The sequence below is a fragment of the Rhamphochromis longiceps genome, linkage group LG10 (assembly GCF_057381845.1).
Source record: "Rhamphochromis longiceps isolate RC_006_pf linkage group LG10, R_longiceps_female_GT1.1, whole genome shotgun sequence".
NCBI lineage: Eukaryota > Metazoa > Chordata > Actinopteri > Cichliformes > Cichlidae > Rhamphochromis > Rhamphochromis longiceps.
Window position 1 is genome coordinate 35429573 of NC_140566.1, and position 9701 is coordinate 35439273.

At 50.2% G+C, this 9701-nt stretch overlaps 1 protein-coding gene across 1 annotated transcript in view; it reads left to right on the forward strand.

The window, feature by feature from the left end:
• The first annotated feature begins 1285 nt into the window (after positions 1-1285).
• The window catches only part of rhogb (ras homolog family member Gb), a 12497-nt gene continuing 4081 nt past the window's right edge, over positions 1286-9701 (forward strand). The window contains exons 1-2 of the mRNA XM_085421453.1: positions 1286-1430; positions 9648-9701. The exon at positions 9648-9701 is cut by the window's right edge and continues 55 nt beyond it. The gene's annotated coding sequence lies outside the window, so the exon portion shown is untranslated. The remainder of the gene's footprint in view (positions 1431-9647) is intronic.

A 9701-nucleotide genomic window follows, 5' to 3' on the forward strand; every position in this document is an offset into this window, starting at 1 on the left:
AAGTTTGAAGCCTAATCTTGAAAGTAGAGATAGTGTCTGTCTCCTGAATCCAAACTGGAAGCTGGTTCCACAGAAGAGGGGCCTGAAAACTGAAGGCTCTGCCTCCCATTCTACTTTTAAATACTCTAGGAACAACAAGTAGGCCTGCAGAGCGAGAGCGAAGCGCTCTAATAGGGTGATATGGTACTACAAGGTCATTAAGATAAGATGGGGCCTGATTATTTAAGACCTTGTATGTGAGGAGCAGGATTTTGAATTCTGGATTTAACAGGAAGCCAAAACAGGAGAAATCTGCTCTCTCTTTCTAGTCCCTGTCAGGACTCTTGCTGCAGCATTTTGGATCAGCTGAAGGTTTTTCAGGGAGTTTTTAGGACTTCCTGATAATAATGAATTACAGTCGTCCAGCCTGGAAGTAATAAATGCATGAACTAGTTTTTCAGCGTCACTCTGAGACAGGATATTTCTAACTTTAGAGATGTTGCACAAATGGAAGAAAGCAGTCTTACATATTTGTTTAATATGTGCGTTGAAGGACATGTCCTGGTCAAACATGACTCCAAGGTTCCTCACAGTGTTACTGGAGGCCAAGGTAATGCCATCCAGAGTAAGAATCTGGTTAGATACCATATTTCTAAGATTTTCAGGGCCGAGTACAATAACCTCAGTTTGATCTGAATGAAGAAGCAGAAAGTTAGCGGCCATCCAGGTCTTTATGTCTTTAAGACATTCCTGCAGTTTAACTCATTGGTGTGTGTTATCTGGCTTCATGGACAGATAGAGCTGGGTGTCATCTGCATAGCAGTGTAAATGTATGCTATGTCTTCTAATGATGCTGCCTAAGGGAAGCATGTATAATGTAAACAGAATTGGTCCTAGCACTGAACCCTGTGGAACTCCATAATTAACCTCAGTGTGTGAAGAGGACTCTCCATTTACATGCACAAACTGCCACAGTTCACAAAAACTGTGCCTCAGGAGGTCAGTGTCCCTGCCGGCCGTGTTTCACCTCATTACAGTTTGAGTTCATGTTTGTTGAACAGCTGAGTGTGGACCTGTGTCTTACCTGTGCAGCACACCTGTCTGTCTAACAGGAGGTGGGCAGGGCTGAACCCTCATGCTGTTTCAGAAACTTTTTTTAGAGGATGAAAATATTTCAAATATTTCTCAACTCTGGACTGACCAGAAGTCCGGTGTTGCCTCCACCCAACACACACGCGCGCAACAAATACACACTCAGAGTAAACTTCCTTAAACTTGCTCCACTTCCTCTCGCTCGCCTCTCGGACTTCCTCCTCTACTTAAGCTCCGCCCGCCCGCCTCGCGCTGAGATAGAGATCCGCTGTCCCTCTCGCACGCACACACTCACACACACCGACACAGGGAGCGGGACTGAGCGGAGCTGCGCGCCCGGACAGGAGCACTGATGACCGGTGAGTCCCTGAGCTTTACCCGCTCCGAGCTCCGGATCAGCTGAGAGTGCGTGTGAGTGTGTGTTTGTGTGTGTGCGTGTGTGTGTGTGTGTGTGTGTTTGTGTGTGTGCGTGTGTGTGTTTCCTCCTTCTGTCAAAACTTTAGCGGGTTATTGATTCCGGCTTTAATTCCCGTCAGCTGATCGATTTTTCTCCTGCAGCGGATCGATAACCCGTGTGTGTGTGTGTGTGTGTGTGTGTGTGTGTGTGTGTGTGTGTGTGTGTGTGTGTGTGTGTGTGTGTGTGTGTGTGTGCGCGCGCGCGCTGATGTTTGGGGGAAACTGGAGATGGAGTGCGACCACTCCCTGTGTGTGTGTGCGTGTGCGTGTCACTTCTTGTTTTGAACTTGGTGTAGCGTTAAAGATTCTCAGAAACAATAACGATCAGTGCTGATCGATACCTGAACAGCTGGTTCTGCTAAACTCTTGTTTATGTTGAAATGACTGAACTCAAAGTTTGTCCCTGTGAGAGTGTCACAGCAGTGTACACGCACTATACCTGAGTAACGACTGACTTACTGCAGCACACTCGCAGTGTGCCTGCTGCTGACATGCCCACGATCACAGTGTGAAGCATCATCTTATTCAGATTATTATGGATTATCAGGGGAACAGTACCTGTACTAATGTTACCTGCACAGGCTAGTTTTGTCTGTGAGGAGCAGATCAGAGTTTAGGATGTTTATTGAACTGAACACATCAGTGATCTGCTGACACAACAAGCCAAGAAAACATCTTTACGCACTGAGCCCGGCAACACAGACTGTACACAAAAGATGGACATAGGCCTCTGACGTCATGCATCAGGGTTTTGTTTTTTTTAAATTTCACATTCTGAGTTTTTAGTTATTTTTGTAGCAGGAAGTGACCATATTTGGACAAAAGGGTAGCATGCTAAGTTATCAGCTAATGCTAGCTCACTTGGTTATCAGACTGCAGAGGAGTGACACTCACACACACACACACACACACATCCAAGCCTGGTGGTGAAGGCGAGACTTTCACATGTGAGTCAAACGTCTGTAGTTTGGTCTGAGCTGGCGTGCTGGGCGGCGCTCATCTTGCTTTTTGCGGTTTTAGCTTGAATCTTCTCACAGTCTTGGATGAGTGACGTGTTGTTTGGTGCTCGGTTGTCCCAAACCGGGTCTGCTGCCTCCGGTGCTTTAAGTCTGCTGATATTTTTGGTTGTTTTAGCCCCGATTTGGTTTAATCCCAGTCATCATTAACCTGTAGATGTCTGACCGTCCATCTCAGAGACTAATTTCCACGTCTGAGGTTCATGAGTTATTCCTGGAAGTATCTGCAGAGAAACACTAATGTAACACAGCCCTAATGTAGAGTTCAGGCTATAATTCTTCAGTTTGAATTTTCATGACATCGAAGCTGCAGCAGGAACTCGGGTGTTGTCACCTAAACTACAAAAGTGTGAGACGGTAAAGTCACTGCGAGAAAGTCACAAAAATCTGTGTCAATGCTGGAAAAACACGACTAATCTTGTCCACGACGACGTCACGCAGAGCATCGGCAGCTGCACTCAGATGTGAAACAGAAACATCACAGTCAGCTAGCCGAGGCACCCCGGGACTGAGACAGGAAGTCAGAGGGCGGCGGTGTCAGTGCGGCGAAGCTCGTGACCCGGGCCCACCTCTGACCCACCTCTCTGCTGTTTGGTCATTGATGTGGTTTGATCCTGGGATTGGTGTGATGTTGGTCTGTTTGATGTTCTGGGCTCGTGTGGGTTAATCCCTGTGCTGCTGGTGCGTTCAGGTGTTTCGTGGACACGTGTTTTCACCTGGTCTGGACATGTTACAGCCGCCGTAGTCCCGCTCGGCGCTGCCTGTTGTTGTGTGTTTGGGGCAGCGATGTTGATGCTTGCTGGGATATTTCTGGGTGGTGCAGGTTCGGTTGAGGTCCAGGATTCGGTGCAGTTTGTTATTTCTGAGCCTGGGGTGCAAATAAGACTGAAAGCGGACAGTTTGGACACGCCGGCTTCGGGGAACACTTTTCCTTCATACCAGCTGCTGCTGGATGAAGAGAATGGCGGGCAAACCCTTCCCGTTTCGGTTTCATCACAGACGGTTCCTCTTTGGCAGTCGGAGCGTCTGTCAGGGCGAGGACGAACTGTGCACCGCCCCCTTCTCCCCCGATGGAGGGGCGCTCACGGTGAGACTCGATGGCCTGTAACGTTTCTCTGGTATTCTGTGTTTGTGCTGTCAGTGTGGTTTGGTTCAGTATCCCGGGGAGTTCGACTGCTCTCTGGAGTTTCTGTCCCCAGTTTGGTGAAATTTTCTCCACTGCTGTAAATGTGTGTTTGCAGCCCAACAGCCTCTGCTGGTGGAAGTTTGTTCTTCAGCCTTTTAGTCCCAGTGCTGTAAAAATATAAGAGTAATAAAGAGTAAATAAGCTGAGAGATGAGTGCGAACAGAATAATCATCACCGACTGCTGCAGCTGTAACAACAGCAGTGTGTGTGTGGGAGGCTACAGCGACGCCCCCCAGGATCCAGAGGCAGACAGAGATGGATCATCCACGGCCCCCCCAAGATTAACGAGGACTTGAGTCCACACGCCTCTGCGACGACTCCAGCAGCAGGAGGAGGAAGGAGGAGCGCGCACTGCTAAGGGGTCACATCAGTGCAAACCCAGATCCGGATCTCAGGGCTCCAGGTGCCCAAGAACCGCCCACTACCCAGCAGAGCCCCACCCCCCGACACAGGTCGAAGCCACCCCAGGCCACACCGGAAAATCCAGCCACGCACCCGAGAACCACCAAGTACCCACAGCCCAGTTATCAGATGATGATGGTCTATAAAGAACATAAAGATAAAACAATTTAAGGCTGCAGCTGAGAGATGAGTCCTGCAGAGACGTTCGTCTGCTGACTGATGGCACGCAGCAGGAAAACCAGCACTTTAGTTTCTCTGGATGTTTCTGTGGCTGCTGTGTTTTTACGGTGAGGGCGGCGTGGAGCGGAGACACTGTGGTAGCAGCTGTTTGACCTGCACGCCAGCGTTCGCTTGCTTCATAACGGCAAGGACACATTTTTGTACTCTGCCCCGTTTGCTTCAAGTTCCCCTTTTTTGTCCTGGATGTGTCACAATCTGCTGCTGCTGCTGTGAGAGGTCCTGTGCAGCAGGTGTGTTTGCCACAGGGGGTTTCTCATTTTTGAAAGTCAGAAAAAGCCCACAGAGCCGCGAGGACTTCTGTAAAAGTGGCAGCTCCAGTTTTAGAGACGTTCCCGGCTGTGGGAAGGCTCAGTTCCTCTGCGGCTCAGGAAGCTCGCTCTGAACCAGCAGAAGAAAATAAAAATACAAGAAAAGAAGACAGCTGACGAGACGAAACCAAAGCTCTTTGTTACTTCCTGAAACACAGACACCCGAAGCCAGAACACTCATAAAAGAGACGGCGGCCGCTGGTCACCGTCACCACAGAGAAATGTTTCCCATTAGAGCCGGACGCCAGAGCCCAGCTGTTACTCTGAGGCTGGCAGCGAACAGCACCACAGTTTTCCATAACGTGAAGTCTCACACTCAAACAAATGTAAAGAAGTCGAGTGGACATGGAGCCGCTGCGTGTTTCAGAGCTCTGTGTCAGTGCCCGATACACGAGCTGAGCTCAGCACGCAGCGAGCCTCTGCCTGACACCAGCCTGCAGTTTGCACTTCCTGTTCCCTCGTCTGGAAGCCCTTTTTCTGATCCGAGGTCTCTCGTCAAGAACGTCAGACGCTTCCACAGCAGGGGACAGGCTAGCAGGTGGAGACGTGAGACTACAGGAGGTGGGCGGAGCTTTAGAGGTGATGACAGTGAAGTCATGTGACTGTTTGCAGCCCTGCAGTGTTTGTTTACAAAAATCATAAAGGTGCATCCTCTTTATCTAGCTGAACATGTAGCTATGACTTCTGTCAACAGGAAACAGGATTTATGGACACATGTAAATAGAGTTTATGCACCGCTAACGAGCATGAAAGTGAATCTGAGCTGTGAGCAGCTCTGTGAGGATCTCCAGGCTTCCTGAGAATCACTCAAAGCTCTTCTTTGGATGTTTCTGCCTGTGTTCTGTTCTCTGTCAGGATCAGTCAGAGAGACTTTATTTACTGTAAGGGGCAATTAAGATAGATGCCCTGCCCACCGTACATACAAAACACAAACATCACATTGGGGAGACCGGTCAGGCTAGGTAGCACTGGCCGGTCGACCAATGAGCAGCGACCCGGAACCGAAACAATGGAAAATGCACAAAACGAGGAAAGACGAGGAGAACAAAGACTGAACTCCAACAGGGAGATCGGTTTGAGAACAGAAAAAAACACAGCTGATGATAACCAGATGTTTCCAGATGTTCCTGCTGGTGGATCAGACTTTGTAATTCAGTTTATCAAAGATCTCGGCAACACTGACGACCTGCAGCTGGACCCACGACAGCCACGCTTCACTGGGACGTCCTCACTGGGACGTCTCTGATGAGGCTTCAGTGAGCAGTAGACCATCAGCCTGAAGGTCTCTCAGCTCCTGTGTCACTCGGAATCAGTTTGTTGGTGCAAAAATCCTGTTTGTATGTCAAACTGTGTTTGTGTGACAGGCTGCTGGTAACAAAATTAAGTTGTGTGTGTGGACACAACGCTGGTCGTGCTTTATTGGGTCACAGCTCAGAGTTGCGGGTGAACTCTGTGGTCAGGTGCGAGGACCGGACTGGAGTGAAAAAGCAGCCGATGTCCAAAGAAAGAAACCGTTGCTCATGTACATTTCAAACATTGTGCGGCTGCTTGGAAGGAAAAGGTAAAAAACAAATGGGGGGGAGGCTCAAGACTTTTGATAAAGCTGGGTGTGGCTTCTGTGGGTCTCCACTTACTGAGCGTGCACCATGTCCTGCTCCAACCTTTGTTACCCAAAGCTGAGACGGTGACGTCCAGAATGTCTCCACAGGTGCAGTCCACCAACGGGTGACATCACAGAGGCTCCTCCCTTTCCCCCGATTGGCTGCGGGCAGAAGCGTGAGGCTGTTCGCCGCCAGCTCAGCATCTCGTGTCTCTAACGGGTTTCTTACTGATTAACTGTCTCCAAAAATAAAAGAGCAGATTCACACTTTAATCACACAGTTCCAGGAAGGCAGCGTTTACACGGCCGGCTGCAGGTCACCGCGCTCTGTTCTGCTTCCTCTTTTTGTCCTCGCAGTGTGACTCTGTTCCCCTCGCGTCTGCTTTCAGGCCGAGCCGCTTGGCGTTAGGACGAGCAGAGCTAAAGCTGCTGTGTTTTCACCTAGTGGACATTAGAGGAAGTGCAGCGTGATGCAGTTTTCTGTCTGTGAAAGCACGATGATGATAGCGATGGTGTTGCCGTACGTGAGCTTGACGTGTTGAAATGAGCGCCACACCTCTGCGCTCACGCAGCCTGCAGTGGAGTTCCTGCTATATTTCAACATGAAACCACAGCGGCGTGTTCCTGCTGAGGGCTTCCTTTTTTCTGAAGCTGCGAGCGTTACAACAGGACGCCGTTACAACACTCCAACAGCCGGGTGTGCTCCACCGGCGTCCTCAGCAGTAGAAGTGTGTCACTGCGTCATTTCTCTCAGACGTCAGACATGAACTGTCTGATAAACACATTGGCGAGCTGCGGCGGTCCCGTGACACCCCCATCCCCACCCTGACCACCCTAACACAGTCCCGCAGCTTCCTGTTGAAATAACGGTGAAAACTGACTCTCCTACAGCAGCTTTGCATGACTCACTGCTTTAAATAATCCTTCTTTGTCTTTAAAACAAGCTGCTTTGCTCTTTAGGCCCCGCCTTCCTCTCTGCCGGTTGGGTGACTTCTGGAGGCCAGCTGATGAGCGACGCAGGCGTGCACAGACGTCTGGGCTCATGGCGTTTGAGTACATACGGTCTGTGCCAATATATTAGGTACACCTTTTCTTCAGAGCTGCTTCGATTCTTCGCAGCTCAGATTCAAGGCGGGGCCGGAAACATTCCTCAGAGGTTCTGGTCCATGTTGACATGACATCATCATGACATCATCAAACAGCTGCTGCAGATGTCTGAATGTCGCAGCAGAAATTCAGAGGAGAGGTTTGCTCAACAACCAATCACAGGTCGTCTTGGCCGTGTCTCTGTGTCTGAATGAGTCGAGTTGCTGCCATGCGATTGGCTGATTGAATAACATTGTTAATGACCAGCTGAACAGTACCTCGCCATCAGCGCTCAGTTTTCCTTCAGATGTGTACATGTTCTTGTGGCGCTACAGGGGTCAAAGGTCACAGCTCTGCGCTTGTGTCGATGCGAGCGAGAGAAGAATAAGCAGGAAAAGCATGAGATCAGAGGTTAAGGCTTCCAGCAGCAGTGAGCTCAGCCGACCTCCACCCATACGGAGCGAGGGGAGGGTGGGGTTGGCGTCCCCAGAGTCTGGGCTGAGCCTCGCTCTCCGCCCACACATCTGGAGAGCGTCTGCAGACCGCCTGTCGTCAGCGCTGTCGGTCCTCGAGTGTGCGAAGTCAGACTACGAAACTGAAACTTTCACTGATAGAAAAACCACAGAGAGGCTGAAACGCCTCAAACGACTGCGAGCAGCTGTGTTTTCATCCAGATTAGACGCACAGCTGGAGACGGCGTGCTTCACTCCTCTGCTGGTGTACAACTGTTATTACTGAATGACAGTAGCCACAAAACACGACCTAAAAGCTGCAGAAACAGACGACGGCACACAGGCCGAACACGCCTCAGACCGGCAGCCCGTCTCATTATTGCTAGAATCACGTTTAAGATGATAATAAAACAATGAAATGTTACGTTTCGGTTTTTTGCTGCTCGTCATGGACACGCTGAGGTCATCATGCACTGCTTTCCTTTTCTTCTTCGTTGGTGGTGCTGCTGTTTTTCCTCATAGACCGTTTTTGGAGTTTGTGTCCAGAAATCAGAAGTTCAGACTCGATCAGGAGGATGAGACTGTGGAGTGAATGTGGGTCTGGACTGTGGGGAGGAAGAACTCCCTGTTAACAGGAAGGGATTCCGGCACAGTGAGGATCAGGCAGGGGGCGTGTGGTTGGCAGTCCTGGGTGATCTCTGATCTGATGCTCTAAAACCATCGAAGGCCTCAGCCACACAGACCTGGACACTCGTTCTGCTGAGCAGTCGCTGCTTTTAAACCGGTCTGCAGGCATGTGTGTGAGGGGGGTCAAATATATGGGCCGGGGCCTAAAAGAGGCCCGCCAAAGGGTCCAGTGCACGTTACACAGTTACACACTGTGACTCGCCCACGGTGTGTAACTGTGTGTTCTCCTTCTTTCTAGCGTTTTCATGTCTTCCTTTATTCCATCCATCCACCGTTTCGTTGGCCTGCCACGGGGTCGCTGACCTCCGGGCTCAAGCCTCATTGCTGTTTTTTCCACTGAGCTGTCGTCGGAGCGTAATACGTGTCCGCACCACCGTAGCCGTGCCTCGCACATTTTTTTCCGTGATTGGTGCGATGCCGAGCCGCTTTCTGACGTCTTCATTCATGACTTGGTCCCAACGCGTGAGGCCTAGACACCACCTGAGCATTCGCATTTCCATCGTGTGCAGGGCCTGTTTGTGTGTGGCGGTGGCTGGCCAACACTCCGATCCATACAGGGCAACTGGGCGGACCACAGTCTCGTAAATCTTGAGATGGTCTGGCATTCCACGGTCGCTTAGCCCACCAGTCACTTGATGCCACTTCGTCCATGTGGCATTGACCCTTGCTCGCACGTCCTGAAGGATATCCCGTCGCCACTGATCATCGATCACAAGTACTTGAATTGATCAGCCTTCTTCAGGTCTTCCCCGTCGATGTTAATGGTGCCATCAGTTTGGGGGCCAGCTTCCACGTACTCGGTCTTCTTGCTGTTGAGTCTCAAACCATGATCAGCCAGGCGCGTCCTCCATTGCTGCGTGTGCTGTTGCAGCTCACTTCTAGATGGATCCGCTAGGAATACGTCGTCACACTGTGTTCAGCGTGTGAGATTTTGTTTTTATGGGTTAATAGAGGCTAGTTTTACTGATCAGACGTGTGTGTGTGTGTGTGTGTGTGTGTGTGTGTGTGTGTGTGTGTCTGTGTGTGTGTTTGTGTGTGCAGGATAACATCTCTGCTTTGTTTGGAGACCGTTTCCTTCTGCAGCCATCATTTCCATAAACACAAATACTGACCGGGACAAACCGCCCTCCTCTCTCTCTGCAGGCAGATGATGGGACGTCACGTGTTCCTGAACAAACTGTGTTAACCGAAGGAAAA